The sequence below is a fragment of the Eleutherodactylus coqui genome, chromosome 1 (genome assembly GCF_035609145.1).
Source record: "Eleutherodactylus coqui strain aEleCoq1 chromosome 1, aEleCoq1.hap1, whole genome shotgun sequence".
NCBI classification, from domain to species: domain Eukaryota; kingdom Metazoa; phylum Chordata; class Amphibia; order Anura; family Eleutherodactylidae; genus Eleutherodactylus; species Eleutherodactylus coqui.
This window is the reverse complement of record NC_089837.1, coordinates 271,575,080-271,598,964: the sequence shown is the minus strand read 5'-3', so window position 1 is coordinate 271,598,964 and position 23,885 is coordinate 271,575,080. Positions and strand designations below refer to the sequence as shown.

Sequence of the window (23,885 nt, the reverse complement as noted above, 5' to 3'; positions counted from 1 at the left end):
CAGCAGTATAGGCAGACCCCTGTAACATTTTTGTAGCTGCAGTATAGGCAGACCCCAGTACCATTTCTGTAGTGGAAGTATAGGCAGACCCCAGTAACATTTCTGTGGCAGCAGTATAGGCAGACCCCTGTAACATTTATGTAGCAGAAGTATAGACCGACCCCAGTACCATTTTTGTAGCAGCAGTATAGGCAGACCCCAGTACCATTTCTGTAGTAGAAGTATAGACTGACCCCAGTAACATTTCTGTAGCAGCAGTATAAGCAGACCCCTGTAACATTTATGTAGCAGAAGCATAGGCAGATCCCAGTTCCATTTTTGTAGCAGCAGTATAGGCAGACCCCAGTACCATTTCTATAGTAGAATAGGCAGACCCCAGTAACATTTCTGTAGCAGCAGTATAAGCAGACCCCTGTTACATTTATGTAGCAGAAGCATAGGCAGACCCCAGTTCCGTTTTTGTAGCTGCAGTATAGGTGGACCCCAGTACCATTTCTGTAGTAGAAGTATAGGCAGACCCCAGTAACATTTCTGTAGCAGCAGTATAGGCAGACCCCTGTAACATTTCTGTAGCAGCATTATAGGCAGACCCCTGTAAAATTTTTGTAGCAGGAGTAAAAGCAGACCCCTGTAACCTTTATGTGGCAGAAGTATAGACCGACCCCAGTAACATTTCTCTAGCAGAAGTATAGGCAGATCCCTGTAACATTTACATGGCAGAAGTATAGGCAGACCCCTGTAACATTTACGTAGCAGAAGTATAGGCAGACCCCAGTAACATTAATGTGGCAGAAGTATATGCAGACCCCTGTAAAATTTATGTAGCAGGATTATAGGCAGACCCCTGTTACATTTCTGTAGCAGAAGTATAGGCAGACCCCTGTAACATTTATGTGGCAGAAGTATAGGCAGACCCCTGTAACATTTACGTGGCAGAAGTATAGGCAGACCCCTGTAACATTTACGTAGCAGAAGTATAGGCAGACCCCAGTAACATTAATGTGGCAGAAGTATAGGCAGACCCCTGTAACATTTCAGTAGAAGAAGTATAGGTAGACCGAAGTAATATTTTTGTTGCAGAAGTATTGGCAGACCCCTGTAACATTTATGTGGCAGAAGTATAGGCAGACCCCTGTAACATTTACGTGGCAGAAGTATAGGCTGACCGAAATAACATTTCTGTAGCAGAAGTATAGGCAGACCCCTGTAACATTACTGTGGCAGAAGTATAGGCAGGCAGACCCCAGTAAAATTTCTGTAGCAAGAGTATAGGCCAACCCCTGACACATTGGTGTACCATGAGTGTAGGCGAAAGCCAGAAAAATTACTTGGATTACAGCATAGGCGAGGGCCCGAAAAATTAGTGTACCAACAGTACAAATGTACCCCTGAAAAATTACTCAACCGAGAGGGCAGGTGAAACCCATTAATATTTTAGGAAAGATACAGCTCGCTGTGGCTTAATTTGTAACAGAGCGTGGAGGCAGCCCTGTTAAAAAAATTGGTTCATGTTAAAGTATCAATGCTTCAGTTAGAAACTTAGAAAAATTGTTAAAAAATACTTAGATGAGCCTTTTGGGCCACAGAAAAATTGGCAGTTCACCGTGATGACAAGATGTTTCAGGAGGAGGAGCAGGAGGAGGAGGACTAATATCATACACAGATTGACAAAGGCATATGTCCCTTTTTATTCCGGTGATAGAGAAGAATGCTTGTATCTGCGGTTGCAGCGAAAAGAATCTTTAGGTTCCGCTGCTCTCCGCTGGTGGAGAAGAGAAGTCTGGGGAAATCCAGGCTTTTTTCATCTTTATGGGTGTAAGCATGTCGGCACTGGCAGTTGACAGGCGGGTACGCTTGTCCGTGATGATTCCCCCAGCTGCACTAAACACCCTCTCTGACAAGACGCTAGTGGCAGGGCAAGCAAGCACCTCCAGGGCATACAGCGCAAGTTAGTGCCACGTGTCCAGCTTTGACACCCAGTAGTTGTATGGAGCAGAGGCATCACGGAGGACGGTGGTACGATCGGCTACATACTCCCTCACCATCTTTTTACAGTGCTCCCTCCGACTCAGCCTTTACTAGGGAGTGGTGATACAGTCTTGCTGGGGAGCCATAAAGCTGGCAAAGGCCTTGGAGAGTGTTCCCCTGCCTGCGCTGAACATGGTGCCTGATCTCCGCGCCTCCCCTGCAACTTGGCCCTTGGAACTGCGCCTTCTGCCCCTAGCGCTGTCAGATGGGAAGTTTACCATCACTTTGTCCACCAGGGCCCTGTGGTATTGCATCACTCTCGTACCCCTTTCCTCTTCTGGAATGAGAGTGGAAAGGTACTCCTTGTAACGTGGGTCGAGAAGGGTGTACACCCAGTAATCCATGTTGGTCAGAATGCGTCTAATGCGAGGGTCATGAGAAAGGCAGCCTAACATGAAGTCAGCCATGTGTGCCAGGGTGCCAGTACGCAAGACATGGCTGTTCTCGCTTGCAAGATGACTTTCAGGATCCTCCTCCTCCTCCCCCACAGCCCATACACGCTGAACAGATGAGAGGCAAGCAGCTAGGGTACCCTCTGCAGTGTGCCCAGCTGTCTCTTTCCCCTCCTCCTGCTCCTCCCCCTCCTCCTCCTCCTCCAAAACGCGCTGAGATATAGACATGAGGGTGGTCTGGCTATCAGGCGACATACTGTAATCCCCCGTCTGCTGTACCAACCGCAAAGCGTCGGCCTTTATGCCTTGCAGCGAACTTCTCAGCAGGCATAGCAGCGGGAGGGTAACGCTAATGATTGCAGCGTCGCCTCTCACCATCTGGGTAGACTCCTCAAAGTTCCCGAAGACCTGGCAGATGTCTGCCATCCAGGCCCACTCCTCGGTAAAGAGTTGGGGAGGCTGACTCCCACTACGCCGCCCATGTTGGAGTTGGTATTCCACTATTGCTCTACGCTGCTCATAGAGCCTGGCCAACATGTGCAGCGTAGAATTCCACTGTGTGGGTAAGTCGCACAGCAGTCGGTGCTCTGGCAGATTAAACCAATGTTGCAGGGTTCTCAGGGTGGCAGCATCCATGGTGGACTTGCGGAAATGTGCGCAGATGCGGCGCACCTTGCCGAGCAGGTCAGATAAGTGCGGGTAGTTTTTCAAAAACCACTGAACCACCAGATTGAAGACGTGGGCCAGGCTTGGCACGTGTGTGAGGCTGCCGAGCTGCCGAGCTGCCACCAGGTTACGGTCGTTGTCACACACGACCATGCCCGGTTGGAGGCTCAGCGGCGGAAGACAGAGGTCGGTCTGCTCTGTCAGACCCTGCAACAGTTCGGGGCCATGTGCCTCTTGTCACCTAGAGAATCGCAGAGGCAGAAATATGTCTATATAATTAAATTATAAGCCCTTCACAGATATAGACAATTTAAAATATAACTTTTAATTAACCCTTATTAAAATTAAGACATGGGCTGACAAACAAACAGAAACCAAAAAAGACTAGGGGACACAGTATCTATATTGTAGGGGATAGTCAGTCACTTAGATTATAGCATAGGACTGCTACACCCTGTTAAAGATCAGAGAGGGTTAGATCTATAGTAAAATCCAGTAGCTCATAACGACTGGATGTCTACAAATGCAGGAACCTAGAGTTTTTTTGGTCCTGTGAGGGTACTGGATTACTATATTGATTGGTGTATTATCGATGTTATCACTGAAAGTCCCTAAAACTAAAAAACTTTTATTAATATAAAGATAAAAAACCACTTCCCCGAATCTGAGGTGGTTAGGACTAAACAGACACACAACTACAAACAAGACACATATTCATCTTGACAAGAATGAATTGGGGTTTGGTAAGCATTAGCAGTATAACAGAGTGAATAAGCCCCTAAATACTTGGGGGTTCCGTGTCATACATCTAACACGAAGATAGTTTCTCGTAGGTTAACCAAAATGCCAGAGAAATGACTATGTAGAGGTTATCCCTGATGCCAAACTAAGCGTTTAGTTAATGAGCTTGTAGGCACCAAAGTGGCACACGTGAAAAGAGCTGCGTATATAAGCAGCCTTAATTGTCGTATATGTAATACGGAGAATAAATCCAAACACGGGTTGGATGATATGCCCAAATTCCCGTTTAAAAATACTGCGTTTGTAGAAACACTTGTGGCAAAAGTTAGTGAAGCCAAGTGTTTAACATGTTACCTCCCAATAGGACAATAATTAATAGTCTGTCAGAACCCATAGACTACTGGTTTGTCTGAAAAAACATACGTGACTTAACAGCGTTAACTGTAGGTGTCAAGGCACAAAGGCACAACTAGATAGTTGTCACACAAAGTCACGTTGAATGCCCGGAATTAAATCCGTGATTGAATTTCTACAGCAAAGATTCAATTGGTTAAAGATTTGCTCCTAAGATGTGAAAAGAGCTGTGGAATATTATTATAGAGACTAGCTCCTAGAATTGACCCTTAGAGCCATGATCTATAATTCTCAATCAGAGCTGTCGTCTGATATCGATTAGAATTGTCGTCGACGCGTTTCCACAATGCGAACTAAGTTAGCACTGCTTCATCAGGACGAGATGGTAAGTACAATTAGTGATGTTAATTGAACTCAACAAGGGAACAGCAAGAACGCTGAATCGCTTTTAAATATACGGTGGAAACAGCGTTTTCCTGTTGTCCCTTAGCTATAGAGTGTCCAGAAGGGCTGATACAGGTTGATTTATTAAGGCAGTTAGGTGGCTAGCTTGATGCACGATAGAACTGATAGCCGCCTAAACAACATATAAGTTAGAGCCCTATCGGGCAGCACTTCTGCTTAACAGACCTGGTAAGTGTATATAGAGGGTCCGTTTAAATAGGGCTTGCTCCTCCTCCAAGGGCGGAGATTGGCCCCAGAGCTTCAATGGGAGAATCAGACAGAGAAATCCCAGGTAGGCGCGTCAGCGCGTCCTCCGGTCACGTGATACGTCACAGGTTATGACGCTTGGTCACGTGAGCGGCTCCGCAACGTAGCGTCTGACGTGTTCATGTGACGCCTCGTCACCTGACATGTGACATTGGATGGTACTGAGCCAGCCCCGTACCGCCTCTTTTCAGGGGATGGAGCAGGTTTAACCTGTTGTGGGACGCGGCGAGCAACCCGGCGCTGATTTACAGATCAGGATTGTTTTAGGGTGCGGGCAGACGAGCGCATAAACGGCGCGTTTTTGCGACCAAACGTATATACGTGACCATCTGAGGCAATGATTTCGAATGTATTCGTTCACATGGGCGATTTTACGGCGCGTAAAAACGGCAATTCGAAAAAAAACTGAACATATGCGACCGAAATACGCGCCAACGCATATTCGATCGCCGAAAAGACCGTTTGCAAGGTAGGAACAAACGAAAATACGCTTTCTAGCTCTGGTCGTGATCGGTGAAAAACGATCGCTCGGGCGATTATACGTTGCGCTCGTGCGAACGTAAATACGCCTACGCTCGTCTGCCCGCACCCTTAGGCTGAAGAGCACTATAAATGACAACGTCGCAAAAGAGATACTGCATAGGACAACAAATATTAGCTTAATTATGCCGACCTAAATGAACAAAATGACGGCAGACACTCAAGATTGAAAATTTATCGTACGTGTCTGTCAGTGTGATCATTTCGAATGTGCGCACGGTGGGGAGAAAGACAAGACAAAGGCATATTGTGACAGGTATTATGATAAATGGCACAGTCATTTATCTGCCGTTGGCAAGGCAAAGGTATTGATGATGTTTAAAAATATGCTGTTATATCCCACTTGCCATGGTAGTTACCCTACAAATAGGACTGCCATATAGGGTAGACAACAGATGTTTGTTTCATTGCTGGAAAAATTAATGAGTATTAATATAGCCATCAATAATCAATTAAATAAGCTATATATATTGTGCATTATTTATAATCTCCTAAAGCAGCAGACCGATACAGCAAGAAAAAACAATATTGCCTTAGAACTTCCCCATTGACGTAATGGCTTATTAATGAGACGTCGTTAATGCCAGCATAATGCGGAGAACACAGATATACATCTGATAATTACCATAGTTCAATTTTAGTTTGAACAAATAAATTAGAAATTCGGTCACATCAAGAGGTCATCAACTGGATAGTCTGGCCCCAAAAGGCCTCAACGAAAATTTATCATTTGATCCGTTCATCTGAAATTCTTCTTTTATATATGGAGTGTATTCACAGTTTTAATTTATTTGGGTATCACCACAGTGAGTTTCAAAATGCATGTTTTTAGTATATCTTGAATAAATCTATGAAACGAGTTCCAACACTTTATATTGTGGAACCCTCCATCACCTCGAATCTGTCGTATTTTGTCATCAACGAGCTTATTCAATAGCTGTTAGACTCAGGAAATCCTAGGGAATATATCATACTCTTGATGTGACCGAGCTGTATCGGTCTGCTGCTTTAGGAGATTATAAATAATGCACAATATATATAGCTTATTTAATTGATTATTGATGGCTATATTAATACTCATTAATTTTTCCAGCAATGAAACAAACATCTGTTGTCTACCCTATATGGCAGTCCTATTTGTAGGGTAACTACCATGGCAAGCGGGATATAACAGCATATTTTTAAACATCATCAATACCTTTGCCTTGCCAACGGCAGATAAATGACTGTGCCATTTATCATAATACCTGTCACAATATGCCTTTGTCTTGTCTTTCTCCCCACCGTGCGCACATTCGAAATGATCACACTGACAGACACGTACGATAAATTTTCAATCTTGAGTGTCTGCCGTCATTTTGTTCATTTAGGTCGGCATAATTAAGCTAATATTTGTTGTCCTATGCAGTATCTCTTTTGCGACGTTGTCATTTATAGTGCTCTTCAGCCTAAAACAATCCCGATCTGTAAATCAGCGCCGGGTTGCTCGCCGCGCCCCACAACAGGTTAAACCTGCTCCATCCCCTGAAAAGAGGCGGTACGGGGCTGGCTCAGTACCATCCAATGTCACATGTCAGGTGACGAGGCGTCACATGAACACGTCAGACGCTACGTTGCGGAGCCGCTCACGTGACCAAGCGTCATAACCTGTGACGTATCACGTGACCGGAGGACGCGCTGACGCGCCTACCTGGGATTTCTCTGTCTGATTCTCCCATTGGAGCTCTGGGGCCAATCTCCGCCCTTGGAGGAGGAGCAAGCCCTATTTAAACGGACCCTCTATATACACTTACCAGGTCTGTTAAGCAGAAGTGCTGCCCGATAGTTGTGCCTTTGTGCCTTGACACCTACAGTTAACGCTGTTAAGTCACGTATGTTTTTTCAGACAAACCAGTAGTCTATGGGTTCTGACAGACTATTAATTATTGTCCTATTGGGAGGTAACATGTTAAACACTTGGCTTCACTAACTTTTGCCACAAGTGTTTCTACAAACGCAGTCTTTTTAAACGGGAATTTGGGCATATCATCCAACCCGTGTTTAGATTTATTCTCCGTATTACATATACGACAATTAAGGCTGCTTATATACGCAGCTCTTTTCACGTGTGCCACTTTGGTGCCTACAAGCTCATTAACTAAACGCTTAGTTTGGCATCAGGGATAACCTCTACATAGTCATTTCTCTGGCATTTTGGTTAACCTACGAGAAACTATCTTCGTGTTAGATGTATGACACGGAACCCCCAAGTATTTAGGGGCTTATTCACTCCGTTATACTGCTAATGCTTACCAACCCCCAATTCATTCTTGTCAAGATGAATATGTGTCTTGTTTGTAGTTGTGTGTCTGTTTAGTCCTAACCACCTCAGATTCGGGGAAGTGTTTTTTTTATCTTTATATTAATAAAAGTTTTTTAGTTTTAAGGCCTTTCAGTGATAAGGTTGTATTTGCTCCAAGAGCCTTATTTGTCGCAGTGATTTCTTGTGTATTATCGATGTAACACCAATCAAAAAAAAAAACTGGCTTAAAAATTGTGTCAGTACACGACTGGCATGATGTAGAAGTAGAAACAGAAAAGATTACGGCTCTACGCGTTTCCCTACTGTGGTTGCCAGTAGTTCATCAGGAGCTATGTGTATATTTTTAATACCCCAACTTGATCTGAGCAGAATGACTGAGGTGAACCTGTCATGCCTAAATGATGAAGTATCGTAAAGAGATGATGCACTAAAGAAGAGCAATGCATAAGAGGACATTTGCCCCTTAAGGTTTTACATTGCGCCAAGTAGGAATCAGAAGCACCAAATAACAAACACCAGATTGATGAGATCTGGATATTTCGTAAAGGTAGTGTTAGGAGAAGATTAGCCACAATTCAGCTTTTTAAAAAGATGTAGCTCTATTTTTTAAGAGCTAAAGATGTTAGAGCAGGATTAGTTGTATTACTGCCTGACTCTCATGGTGAGTCAGGGCATATGATTGTGAGCCCAGTATGTGGCAGAAGATATACCCTGCTGGACCTCCCATTATGGGTGGATATGAACATTTTTAGCCAATCAACGAATGTGGTAGGTGGAGTCAGCTTCATTACTACATGTAATACTAAATGTGTCCAGGATTACCCGCAAGAATTAGAGCTACAGAGCGCCGCTATCAGGGAAAGTAAGTTACCCCACCTGTACTTGAGTCCGATCGCCATTTCCAGCTGCTGTTAGTTAAATATCCTTCATAGTACAGCTGCCGTGTACTGTGACAGAAACGGCCTGATCGCACATGCGCGCGTCCTACTCTGACGTCAGCGCGTCGGTTACGTGAGATGGGTGACGTCATTACGCTGGTCACATGATCCGGACATAGTACGATCACATGGCCAATTCATTTATAAACTGGTAAGTTGTGGATGACAGCGCATGGAGTAAGTGGGTGGGTGGAGGGTGTCTCTATAACCCTCTATACTCCTGGGACCACAGATACGGATAGCTTGGAAATTGCTGTCCATATTTATTATTGCCCTTGTGGGGGAAATTACCCAGGACCCCAGCTTTTGTGATATTATTCTAGGTTCTACTGTTATAGAGAAATCATTTCTTGTATAAGATTTAGGCCTTGGTAGAAGGTCAGCTTGAACTTAACCAGCAATAAACCCTAGCTGGTGACTAGTCAGGCGATGGTTTAAGGTACAGACCTTAACTGATAAGAAACCAATTAACACTAGGCTATAGCTGATATAACCAATAAATTTACCTTAAAATAAAGTCATAAAGACAAACCTGTATTTATAAATGAATATGCTAAATCATTATGATGTTTAGACACGTATTTGGGAAAAATACAGAATTACTAAAGAATGGAAAGTTTTCAGTATTATGAATAGACTTTGAACGAACATGTGGCAGAATATTGAGTGATGTAAACAAACTATGTAATGTTTGGCTCAGAATCAATGTCATTTTAAATATGTAACATGTCTATAAAAAAGACGCGCTATGAGTAATAAATCAGAGTAGATTTGGTACACCTAGGCTGCGTGTCCTTATTTCTGCTCTCTATCAATTGATATACCCGTATATACTGACGGTTTTTCAAGTCTGCAGACTTACCCATTTTATTTTTAATTTGGACGACCAACTGACATACTGACAGGGTGTTGTTTTATTCCCTAACAAATTGGTGCCGAAACCGTCCTTATCAAGGCAGAGATCTTTCCCCTTTGACCCCGAACCTAGCAGTGAGGAGTGAGGATACCAGGAAACCACAGATTTAAAAACAGCGCTGTAAAAAGGTAAGATTTTTTTTTATCTTACTATAAAATCTGTGCTTTTCTGAAAATTCTCCTCTTTCCATCCGGAGCCAAGTGGGTAAGTGTTTTTAAAAGGTTTTTTAAAGAACCTGTAAAAGGGATCTGGTATGTCATTTTGGCTGGTGAGAATGTTGCGTCCCATGTTTTATGTTTTATAATGATTCCCTTCAGCATATACTAGAGCGCTGCTAAGCTACTGCTGTACTTTGTCCTCTTAACTTGGGTGTGTATGATTGCGGAATCCTGTAAGACAGGAAGAGTTTTGCTACAGGAAGTGCTTGTTACAAAAATCCCCTTTAAACTGCGCCTTGGGAAATAAAATAGAATAAAAGGCTATTTTATATAGACATATATACACTACCGTTCAAAAGTTTGGGGTCACCCAAACAATTTTGTGTTTTCCATGAAAAGTCACACTTATTCACCACCATGCGTTGTGAAATGAATAGAAAATAGAGTCAAGACATTGACAAGGTTAGAAATAATGATTTGTATTTGAAATAACATTGTTTTTACATCAAACTTTGCTTTCGTCAAAGAATCCTCCTTTTGCAGCAATTACAGCATTGCACACCTTTGACATTCTAGCTGTTAATTTGTTGAGGTAAGCTTGAGAAATTGCACCCCACGCTTCTAGAAGCATCTCCCACAAGTTGGATGGGCACTTCTGGCGTACCATACGGTCAAGCTGCTCCCACAACAGCTCAATGGGGTTCAGATCTGGTGACTGCGCTGGCCACTCCATTACCGATAGAATACCAGCTGCCTGCTTCTGCTGTAAATAGTTCTTGCACAATTTGGAGGTGTGTTTAAGGTCATTGTCCTGTTGTAGGATGAAATTGGTTCCAATCAAGCGCTGTCCACTGGGTATGGCATGGCGTTGCAAAATGGAGTGATAGCCTTCCTTATTCAGAATCCCTTTTACCCTGTACAAATCTCCCACCTTACCAGCACCAAAGCAACCCCAGACCATCACATTACCTCCACCATGCTTAACAGATGGCGTCAGGCATTCTTCCAGCATCTTTTCATTTGTTCTGCGTCTCACAAACGTTCTTCTTTGTGATCCAAACACCTCAAACTTGGATTCATCCGTCCACAACACTTTTTTCCAGTCTTCCTCTGTCCAATGTCTGTGTTCTTTTGCCCATCCTAATCTTTTTCTTTTATTGGCCAGTCTCAGATATGGCTTTTTCTTTGCCACTCTGCCCTGAAGCCCAAAATCCCGCAGCCGCCTCTTCACTGTAGATGTTGACACTGGTGTTTTGCGGGTACTATTTAATGAAGATGCCAGTTGGGTACCTGTGAGGCGTCTGTTTCTCAAACTGGAGACTCTAATGTGCTTATCTTCTTGCTTAGTTGTGCAACGCGGCCTCCCACTTCTTTTTCTACTCTGGTTAGAGCCTGTTTGTGCTGTCCTCTGAAGGGAGTAGTACACACCGTTGTAGGAAATCTTCAATTTCTTAGCAATTTCTCGCATGGAATAGCCTTCATTTCTAAGAACAAGAATAGACTGTCGAGTTTCAGATGAAAGTTCTCTTTTTCTGGCCATTTTGAGTGTTTAATTGACCCCACAAATGTGATGCTCCATAAACTTAATCTGCTCACAGGAAGGTCAGTTTTGTAGCTTCTGTAACGAGCTAGACTGTTTTCAGATGTGTGAACATGATTGCACAAAAGTTTTCTAATCATCAATTAGCCTTCTGAGCCAATGAGCAAACACATTGTACCATTAGAACACTGGAGTGATAGTTGCTGGAAATGGGCCTCTATACACCTTTGTAGATATTGCACAAAAAACCAGACATTTGCAGCTAGAATAGTCATTTACCACATTAGCAATGTATAGAGTGCATTTGTTTAAAGTTAGGACTAGTTTAAAGTTATCTTCATTGAAAAGTACAGTGCTTTTCCTTCAAAAATAAGGACATTTCAATGTGACCCCAAACTTTTGAACGGTAGTGTATATATATATATATATATATATATATATATATCTTAGTCAGGGATACGCCCTTCTTAAGGTAAAGGGTAGGAATTAAGGTCAGTGGGAAAAAGCGGGAGGAAGTACAGGCAGAAATAAAACAGAAAACACACACACAAATAACGGTAATGGAAGACCGCTAGGAAAATGGAAAAAGGACAAAGGGCAGTAGGAAAATGTAGATGTATTCAGTAGCTAAGAGCAGCAGGCTTAGGAGAAGCTGGAATTCTTAAATCTTCCTTTTGGGAAGAATTCAGGAATTGCCAGGGGGGGAGGGAAGTATGGCAGCTATAAATAGGTATGGGATAAGTAAAACAAGCTAAGATATAAGTTATCAATGAAAAGAGTACAAAGGTATAAAGTATTACGCTCTTAAAATACTAAATCCACCACCCTATGATTCTAATAAGAGGGTACTCACGAGGAAAAGGGTCCTTACTGGACTCGTGGGCTGTAAACTATAAAAATCCATGGTAGAAGAGACGTTTGTGTTGCCTGTGTTGCGGGCGGACTGTCTAAAGCACAGTAATAACCCTTTTCTAAGCGCATCCGTAGTTAAGAAGCAGGTGAAGCACCTTTGGCTCCTAAGCCAAAAGGACTTTACCCTGTGATTACTAATAAAGTATATAGCAGAGTCAAATCTAAGGGAAGCTGCTGTGAGAGAAAAAAATAATAATAAATAAAAAAAAATAATGAAGCAGTGGATTTAAAAATTATACAGTCCGGAAAAAGAATACTGTGAGGGTCTCCAAAAGTGGGCTAGTGAAAGGTTACGACAATCTACCCTTTCCCTGTCCACTGTGATGCAGAAAAAGGGTGAGAAGTGTGGAGACCTATGCGGCAAAAATTATATAATTGGTGGGCGGACCTTGGGTATAGCGGAATAACTAATGGTAACATTGGGACTTCTGTGTTAGCATTATCTTTTGTGGAAGGTCTTAAACCCTCCATTTGCAAGAAATTACAGGAATGCAAGCCTGAATGGCGGCAGACTGAATATAAGAATCTGTTGCAGGCAGAAAAAGGAATACAATTAAATGAAATATCTGAATGGGTTACAAACCCTGGAGCTGTCATGATAATGCAGAGACAGGGGTTTTAAAGGAAAAGCCTCCAAGTACAAGTACCCACTAGCGCCACCTATTTTACAGTGATTGACCTTAGCAATTTATGTCAGCCTTTATGTCAGTTGTATTGCAGCCCGATTCACAATATCTCTTTGCATTCACTTTCAGGGGAAAACAGTACACTTGAACAGTTCTGCCACAAGGAGCGCAGAATTTTCCAAATATGTACACACAGGCCCTACAAACTTTTCTACAGGCCTGGCCCTGGCCACAAGGGGTGGTTTTGCTACAATATGTGGATGATTTGTTACTATGTGCTGACAATCTCTAAATTTGCCAGCAGGCATTAATCTCCCTGCTCTATTTGCTAGCAGATAATAGATGTGAAGTTTTAAAAGACAATCTTTAGTTCTGTAAGTAGAAGGTAATCTATCTTGGTCACTGCCTGTTATGAGAAACCAGGCATTTGACGGAAGAAAGGAAAAAGGCTATTCAAAATTTGCCTTTCTCAAATTCTGCTGAAAAACTCCGAACATTTTTAGGTCTTGTATTATTCTGCAGGTCTTGGTTACGTTCAGCTTCGCTACTTATGCAACCACTCTATGACTGTCTCAAAACCACTCCCTTCACGTTTTCTGAACAAGCTGTCACTAACTTTCATTTGCTAAAACAGGCTATCACTTCTTCTCCTGCACTGGGTCTACCCAACTATCAACTTCCTTTCCGACTTTACTGTACAGAACTGTCTGGGCATGCTACAGCAGTACTTTGCCAACAACATGGTGGCAGGCCACGGTCTGTGGCCTACTATTCAGCCAGACAGATCTGTTTGCAATGTGCACTCCTCATGCCTCCTAAAATTACCTGTCAAGGATGTACTACCTTGAATCCGGCTATTCTATTGCCAGTGGATTATCCGGATTCCAAAAGGGGGGAGGGAGGAGGGGGGGAAGGGGAAAATACAGAAACTGATGATGACACATTTGATGATACACACATGAGCATGATTGCATAGAATTGATGCAACAAGAAACAGCAGGTTTTGAAAATGTTGTTGAAAAACCATTGGATAATCCTGATTCTGAACTTTTTGTAGACGGTTCTCGTTATCAGGGTGAAGATGGCCGATTCCACTCTGGTTATGCAGTCGTAACACAACATGACACCGTAAAAGCAGAGTCTCTGCCTCCGCATGTCTCAGCACAAGAAGCGGAATTAAAACACTCACAGAGGCGTGTAGAGTGGCCACAGGTAAGACAGCTAATGTGTACACTGACTCCAGGTATGCTTTCGGCATTGCTCATGATTACGGCCCAATATGGAAGGCCAGACAATTTTTAACCTCTGCTGGACAACCTATTAAGAAAGGGGCTGCAGTAAAAGAATTAATTGAGGCCCTGCTATGGCCAGATAAGATAGCAGTACTAAAGATCAAAGCACGTACAAAAGATACAACCATGGAAAAGAAAGAAGAAAAGGGGGATTTTGATACGCAGCATACAGACCCTGACCCAGTCACAAGAGAGACATTTTGTTCTGATACAGATACAGAGACATTTTGTTCTAAAGCAGACACAGGGAAACCTGTTTCATCTGACATGGACATTATTAAGACTTTCTCAACATAAGCCAGCAAAGAGGAAAAAGACAAGTGGACGAAAGCTGGGGCCCAGGAAGATGACGGCATAAGGAGAACTGTTAACAGAGTTTGCCTCCCACGTGCCCTGTTCCCTATGATGGCCCAGCTGATTCATGGAAAGAACGCATCTATCAAGAACAGCAATGGTTGCAATGTTGGAGAAATTCTGGTTGGCCCCTGGTTTTTCTGTAGCTGCCGCATCATTTGTCCAATTTTGCATGATTTATGCCGTAAAGCAATCCAGGGTAAAAAGTCAAAGTACCTCAGAAACACGCACCTGGACCACTCTACCCGTTTCAGAGACTGCAAATTGATTACATTCAACTGCCCCGCAAAGACAAGCATGAATTTGTGTTAGTATATGTGGACATGTTGGGGTGGTGTGAGGCTATCCGGTCAATTCGGTAACTGATGACCGCAAAGAAACTGATGAACGAGATAATCTGTAAGATATGGGGTACCTGAGGTGATCAAATCAGAGAGAGGTACCCACTTCACAGGAGAAATAATGAAACACATAATGTTTAGAGATGAGCGAGCACCAAAATGCTCGGGTGCTCGTTACTCGGGACGAACTTTTCGCGATGCTCGAGGGTTCGTTCTGAGTAACGAACCCCATTGAAGTCAATGGGCGACCCGAGCATTTTTGTATATCGCCGATGCTCGCTAAGGTTTTCATTTGTGAAAATCTGGGCAATTCAAGAAAGTGATGGGAACGACACAGAAACGGATAGGGCAGGCGAGGGGCTACATGTTGGGCTGCATCTCAAGTTCCCAGGTCCCACTATTAAGCCACAATAGCGGCAAGAGTGGGACCCCCCCCTCCCAACAACTTTGACTTCTGAAAAGCCCTCATTAGCAATTGTCACGGCAAAAATATATATAGCCGTCTAGGGAAAGCGGAGTGTACCTTGTGAATGACGTCATATGACCCATGCTACAGCGATAGCCTGGTGAGGGACAGCAGAGTGTACCCTGCAACCGAAGTCTAGGTGACCCGTGCAGTAGGGCTGCTCACACCTAGAGTTCAGTACGCCATATGACGGAGGAATTAAATGACAGAGCCCACACAGTTATGGATTCATCAAAGAATTCCCAACAAATCGATGTCGGGCATCTTTATTTATAGTCCCCTTACAATGGGGTGTCGCAACATCATTGGACAATTAACTATGCAGTTTATTGGTTAGTTTCCAATCCAACATTTGTCATAGGTCAACTTAACCCTTCATTTGCATACCTTCCAGAATCTTCCAAGTCAGCAGTGAATAACCTCTTGATGGAGTGCTGAGGGGCCCAAGTAGCTCGAAGTTCTTATCTTATCAACACACATGTATTCCCTGTACTTTAGCAAAGCATGTGGTCGGCCATTTTGTGTAGTCCTTTTCATGACTCTGTGGCGTAATATTAAATATTACTTATATACCCACATTTACATACATATAGGCACACATACATACATGTGCACCTTCATATATACATACACATACATATGCACATATATACATATACATACATGTATATTCATATATATACACATCCACATATTTCTAGTTTATGAACATTATTCTCTAGTCTTAGTGTGAGGCGTCAACCCCTCCCTTAGTATCTTGTTATTCCTAGGGCCCCTTCAGCTAACATGTGGAAGCTTCTTGATATTCTTATCTCATCTAGACATATGTCCCTAGTTTGTGAAGTAACTTCTCCTGGTATATTTCAATGGCGTCTCTAATTGCGCAGTTTTAATTCATATAACAATTATAATACCTTAATTTCCATTACATCTCCTCCTCTTATATGATTTGAAACTGGGCAATGCAATCTTCCTGCGGTGGCTTCTTAACGTCCTCCTCTTCACAATTAGTAAAATATATACATTCAAAGAACACATTATATTCTATGTCGCTATTATCTTATGCTTTTTTCAAGGATGACCCCTGTGATAACAGGTGTCTCATTACCAGTTCCTGGTCTCGTAGGTAGTTATAGTGCTTTAATCACTTTTTAACATACCAGAGAGCATTACCTGGACCTTGGTTACTTGCTCCTTAAGAGAACAGCGACGTACATGATTTATTCTTACATCATGTATATACTCACCCAATATGTTACTTGATATGTCAACTCCTAGAGTTTAAATTTCTAAGAAACACAACACTTTATTATCTTCCCGATCAGCCCTATTACTGCTACTCTTAATATTTCAATATATGTTAACTCAAAGACACATATACAATTTTATTATCATGACACAAATATGTATTCTTCATTGTTTCCACTGTTTTGAGATCACCTCTGCTGTCCTACTATGTTATACCACGCAAATATCTCATTCTCCTTCCTGACCCCAAACTAAACTATCCTACAGGAGCAGGTTGCCTTACCTAACACTGGGAGAAGGGCATAAACGCCTTGGGCTCTCTTCAGGAGTCCACACCCTTTACCCATACAAGGTAACACCCCGTAGGGCATCCCCTCGCTGGAACCTGTGGCAGCTATGCTATCCCTGGGTAGGAGAAGGAGCGTGCGTGTGTCTTCATGAGACAAGCAGAAGCGGAACACAATATTGTAAAGAGGTGTTTAGGAAACACATTTCAAAGTACAGTCCATCTTTGTTCAGCTGTCCATAACTCATGCAGAATGCAGTCTTTGTAAGCGAACAGTACTTGCTGCTTTGCTCTATGGCTCAATAGCTTCATAGATTAGGTCAACCAGTATGATAGACATCATGGAGATTTCTCCTTAGAGGTGATACTGGAGGGACAACAATTCCACAATGTTAGAAGAATACATATAAATATTAGACACTTTAAAGTTTATATTTTTCTGTTTCTCAGTCTCAATGTGTGATTTGTAAGTGTTTTTCATCAATCAGATAATATTTCTTCACAAATGCTCATTATTGGTCATTAAGTTAGACTGAGTATACATATATCTCTGAACCTACATTCTATAGCATTAACACTCTAATATTTAAGCAATTAGGCTGAGCAGCTAAGCTAGCATTTTAAAATTCTTAACACATTGTATCACAATCCAAACATTAAACACTGAGGAGAATAAATGAATGGCGTCTACTGGGCCTGTAGATTTACTGCCTGAGCCTCATTTGCTCTGGCCTGAGATCATATCAGTAAAGTTCAGTACTCCCACTGCAATACCTATTGCTCCCAGTAGGGTGTCATACCATTACCCCTTCCCCATTATTATTATGAGGATAATTATTACATTTATTTTACATAGGGTACAATGATACATGATTACTCTCCTGCCACGGTCACTCTCTGGCAGTGACCAGCGTGAACCCAGTTTGTTTTCCCTTCAGGCTTCACTGAAGTGGCTGTTATCATCAGAACATGTTTCCAATATCCTGGCTCCAGAACATGTGTTGTATACACGGAGTCAGGATCTGGAAAGGAAGCAAACACTGGTTTATGCATCAAATATAAATGTTTCTACAGGGCCTGTACATATCCAGAGAAAGTACCATACTGTATCTGCAACTTCTGCTGAAAGTACCGCCCTGTACTGGAAGCTAATCCAAAGGGGATACAATGCAGAAGCAGGGAGTGTGAAAAGCCGTTATTTCTATTGTCTCTGGAATCCCATAACCACAAAATTACCTCGTTCAACAATTTGGTTGCTACCTCTGTAGTGGCAAAACGATACCTGATCGGACAGGCCTTAACGTATACAGATAAGCTGTCAACACAGATATGGCATAATATACAAATTTGCAACCTTTAGAAGTGGGTAGAGCGGCCCAGGTGTGTGCCTCTGTGCTGTCTTCACTACTCTCCCTATGTATGTAAAGCACAGGTCATATGCTCCTGGGTATACCTGGCTGCGACCGTGCTGAATCCAGGAATAATCCAATGTTGAGACACAAGGTTTCACATCAGTCTTTGACTGGTGTGTTTCTCCGTGTGCACAATGGGCCATCATCGAGTAGAGGGCATGAGAGAGACATAGTCAGTGGTCTCCTCACACAGGCCGGCATCCGTCTGGCTTGCCCCTGCCTTCGTCCAGCAGCTCAGTTATTAATCTCACTGGAGGGGCCGGGGTTACAGGTTTGGACGTTGACCTAACCCTCTTCCCTAGGTCTTGCTACAGCTGCCTTGGCAGCAGCGCCCACACGTGCGTTTCCTTTTGCTTCTATTCAGTCCTCCTCTATTATCCCTAGCTATATGAGCAACATAAGAGCCTGCATATTAGGCCGTAATCTGTGAATATGTTTGCCTTACCCTCTGCCGCTCTACATGCTTCTGTCAGGGCCTTCACTTCCGCCTCCTGTGCTGACAGATGAGGTGGAAATGGTTCTGCTCTTGTTACCTCATTCTGTGTGACTGCTGCATACTGCTGTACCTGCCATGTCCCTGGTATCCTCAGCCATCTACAAAACAAAACTTAAAATCTAAATTAGCCATCAGTTCATCGTTTTACATATTCAAATCCCTCAGTTTCTTGTGACATGAGGGTAATGCGGTCAGGTGACAGGAGTGCATCCTATTACTGTAACTAAAAAAACTAAAATATTCTCAAAATATTCTCAGTCTTTCTCCCCCCTTCTAAATCCAGCGGAAGACCGAAGTGCGGTATAGCGCCCAATCCAGCCACATGGCTTCTGCCGGATTTAGAAGTACACCACAAAACAAAATATGGGGGTAGAAGAATCTGTACACGTTTCAAAATAAATACCACAATACCGCCCTGATACATATACTGGGCATGTCCTTGACATAAAAGTGTGTTAATCCTATATATTTATTTATCTCTCCGCCAATTAGGAATGCCAGACAAACCCGAGAGTCTGACTGTAATATACCTGTGAGGACTGTATAGCACTTGAAATAAGCAGAACGAATACATATATTCTCAATATATATCATACACAGCCTGAGCTGTACATTTTCTATGTATGTTATAATTATTTAGTACTCATGTTCACAATATTCTTTAGCACAGGTGAAATACTAATTTACCAAGGGCATTACATGCATCAGCTAAAACTAAGTGTCTATATTGTAATGCTGACATTGTGTTCTTACCAAAACCGTCACTTCCCAGCAGTGGCCATCTACTGGTTGTGAGAGAGGCAGAAAACAAAATATATATAAACCATGTACAAATACTATAGAGATATGCAGTTATTAAATGTGAAGGGAAATTCTATCAACAGCTCAGATAACAACAAAACATATAATACTGCATTCTGAACACATTATGTGTGGGGGCAGCGGTTGGTGGTCTCCGTATGCAGATGTCTCACCAGTACAGCAGGGTAACAAGTCAGCAATATTAACCTTTTATGCTGGACCCTAAGCTGTCTATACAGCGTCCTATATCTTCGCCCAATCTTTCTCAGCTGTGTTATAGTCTTTCTCTTTTCCTGAATGTCTAGTGTCTGAGCATAAAGTTGCTTGCGAAGATTGTCATTGTCAATGTAAACTTGTATAAACTCTGTATACTGTCCCAGTCCAATAACTGTGTGTGTATGCGCAGATGTTCTGTCATCTGTCACTACTGTGTCTCTATTGTCTAAGTTATCGACACTCTTATAAGTCAATCTATTGCAATCAGCGCATCTGACAGGGGTGCTTACTGTCTCGTGGATTATCTGCCTAGTGGGTGTTTGAACACATACTTCCCCTTCCCCCTCATTTCCCAGTGAGCCTTCCATGATCCACCTGGTTATTACTAAGCCTCAGGTGTATCCTGCAAAATCATGTACAAATGTCATCACATAGGTGGATGCTCCCCCCCCTTTGTCTATGCACAGCCGTCTGGGGCTGATACCACCCCAGTGCCGTCATGACGGGTCACTAGGCGAAAAAAATCCACCTCCGTCTTGTACCCTATGGGGCTGATACCACCCCAAAGTGACCAAGATGGGTGATGATATAAAGCTTATTGATAATACTCATGGCTTTATTACAATGGCTCACTGCATCGTCCTACCCAGGTTGCGCATACCCAGGTCACGGTGGTGAATAAGCTGAATCTCACCTACCTCAGTACCAAAAGAAAACTTTTATCACTCAGAGAAACAACAACATTTTAGCCGGCCGGCATCTATACATTGGCATGCATGCCATACATGTATATACTTATGGGAAATGGGGGCAACTCAACTGCTACTGCTGTTCATACATCAGTGACTTAAGGGCAATGCAGTACATTGAGTCATTGTCCAATTCACCTCTTTGACAGTGAAATTGGATTACACATATACACTTATAATGCTGGGGAATTATCAGCTGCTGAAGACCTACAGGCACTTCACAGCAATCTATCAAACATGTGTTGTTAACAAAAATCATAAAAACTCCACTAGGAATGCAATTAACTAAATTAATTAATAAATAATGTAATATATATATATATATATATTCTCCCCAAGTTGCGGTGACAGCAATAAACTCTTATCTATACATATTCTGTCTCTTAGAAGTCAATTGGCAGTCTGCCAATATTAGTGTAATCTGCTACAGACGGGTTGCGGTAAGTTAACTCATTGCATCTGACAAAAATGCACTCGTCAACAGTAAGTTATTTGAATAACAGCATCTTTAAAGTAATTTAACTGCACTGTATCGTAAGTTGTGTCACATATAACGGTCAAGTCAATCTTGTCATCTGGGTCATTATATAGCGTGCACATGACATGTACATATATATCTGCAGGCTGTTCCCTTCTGTATTGTCAGTCTATGTAATGCTTAAAAGGTCTTATTCCCTCAGTCAAAGGGAGTCTCTGTACACACAAAACTTTGTCATCACATATAGAATAGTCATTAACACATTTGGACATACCATAAAAGTGTCAGTCTAAGACCTTGCAGCCAGCGACAGTCAATACAGGAAAAGTTACACAAATAAATCTGACAGACTCAGGAGGAGCACATAGGAGGGAACAGATAAGCACATTTAAAGCAGCAACATTCACTAGTACACTAAACAGCGCATCACGTCACACACCAAACCACAGAACAGGGAGCAGAGCTCAGGAGACAGGCAGTAACACAATGGGTTACTTACCGCGGTCTCTCTGTGTCCTGGTCTCCACCTCCGGAGCGTCCGTGGCTAGGGGTGCTGTTGTGAGGCCCGCTTCATTCTCCACCAAAAATGTCACGGCAAAAATATATATAGCCGTCTAGGGAAAGCGGAGTGTACCTTGTGAATGACGTCATATGACCCATGCTACAGCGATAGCCTGGTGAGGGACAGCAGAGTGTACCCTGCAACCGAAGTCTAGGTGACCCGTGCAGTAGGGCTGCTCACACCTAGAGTTCAGTACGCCATATGACGGAGGAATTAAATGACAGAGCCCACACAGTTATGGATTCATCAAAGAATTCCCAACAAATCGATGTCGGGCATCTTTATTTATAGTCCCCTTACAATGGGGTGTCGCAACATCATTGGACAATTAACTATGCAGTTTATTGGTTAGTTTCCAATCCAACATTTGTCATAGGTCAACTTAACCCTTCATTTGCATACCTTCCAGAATCTTCCAAGTCAGCAGTGAATAACCTCTTGATGGAGTGCTGAGGGGCCCAAGTAGCTCGAAGTTCTTATCTTATCAACACACATGTATTCCCTGTACTTTAGCAAAGCATGTGGTCGGCCATTTTGTGTAGTCCTTTTCATGACTCTGTGGCGTAATATTAAATATTACTTATATACCCACATTTACATACATATAGGCACACATACATACATGTGCACCTTCATATATACATACACATACATATGCACATATATACATATACATACATGTATATTCATATATATACACATCCACATATTTCTAGTTTATGAACATTATTCTCTAGTCTTAGTGTGAGGCGTCAACCCCTCCCTTAGTATCTTGTTATTCCTAGGGCCCCTTCAGCTAACATGTGGAAGCTTCTTGATATTCTTATCTCATCTAGACATATGTCCCTAGTTTGTGAAGTAACTTCTCCTGGTATATTTCAATGGCGTCTCTAATTGCGCAGTTTTAATTCATATAACAATTATAATACCTTAATTTCCATTACATCAATGCATACCTTAGCTAACCACCACACTACCTCCAACAAAGCACAATCACTGCCTGCATGACACTCCGCTGCCACTTCTCCTGGGTTACATGCTGCCCAAACCCCCACCCCCCCCGCACGACGCAGTGTCCACAGCGCACACCAAAGTGTCCCTGCGCAGCCTTCAGCTACACTCATGCCACACCACCCTCATGTCTATTTATAAGTGTGTCTGCCAGAGGAAAAGCAGGCACACACTGCAGAGGGTTGGCAAGGCTAGGCAGCGACCCTCTTTAAAAGGGGCGGGGCGATTGTCCACAATGCTGTACAGAAGCAATGAGAAATCCAATCCTGTGCCACCTCCATCTGGAGCTGCACACGCGGGCATAGCAATGGGGAACCTATGTGCCACACACTATTCATTCTGTCAAGGTGTCTGCATGCTCCAGTCAGACCGCGTTTTTTTATAAATAGTCACAGGCAGGTACAACTCCGCAATGGGAATTCCGTGTGCACCCACAGCATGGGTGGCTCCCTGGAACCCACCGGCTGTACATAAATGTATCCCATTGCAGTGCCCATCACAGCTGAGGTAACGTCCGATTAAATGCAGGTGGACTTCGGCCCACACTGCATGCCCCAACCTGACCGGGGTTTTTAATTCATAGACACAGGCAGGTACAACTCCCTATTGTGAAGTCCCTGTGGACCCACAGCATGGGTGGGTGCCAGGAAGCCACCGGCGGTACATAAATATATCCCATTGCACTGCCCAACACAGCTGAGGTAATGTCGTGCTTAATGCAGGTGGGCTTCGGCCCACACTGCATGCCCCAGTCAGACTGGGGTTCTTTAGAAGTGGACACATGCAGTTACAACTCCCTGTGGACCCACGGCATGGGTGGCTCCCTGGAACCCACCGGCGGTACATAAATATATCCCATTGCAGTGCCCAACACAGCTGATGTAACGTCAGCTGTAATGCAGGTGGGCTAAAAATTCATTTGATTACACTGCAGGCGAGGGCCCCCCAAAATTGGTGTATCAACAGTACTAATGTACCTGAGAAAAATTGGTTCAGGTGAAAGTTTCAACGCTTTAATGAGCATTGAAACGTATAAAAATTGTTTACAAAAATTATATGACTTGGCCTTGTGGGCCTAAGAAAAATTGCCCGTTCGGCGTGATTATGTGAGGTTTCAGGAGGAGGAGCAGGAGGAGGAGGAGGAATATTATACACAGATTGATGAAGCAAAAAGGTCCCCGTTTTTGATGGGGATAGAGAACGATGCTTCCATCCGCGGGTGCAGCCTACGTATTGCTTAGGTATCGCTGCTGTCCGCTGGTGGAGAAGAGAAGTCTGGGGAAATCCAGGCTTTGTTCATCTTGATGAGTGTAAGCCTGTCGGCACTGTTGGTTGACAGGCGGGTACGC

At 43.0% G+C, this 23,885-nt stretch overlaps 1 long non-coding RNA gene across 1 annotated transcript; it reads right to left on the bottom strand.

Moving 5' to 3' along the window:
- Nucleotides 1-15,497: 15,497 nt before the first annotated feature.
- On the bottom strand, nt 15,498-22,466 carry LOC136633315 (uncharacterized). The gene is made up of 2 exons (XR_010793256.1): nt 21,238-22,466; nt 15,498-17,833 (listed from the first exon to the last, which is right to left on the bottom strand). It is a non-coding gene; the product is annotated as an uncharacterized lncRNA (long non-coding RNA).
- Between the last annotated feature and the right edge of the window lie 1,419 nt (nt 22,467-23,885).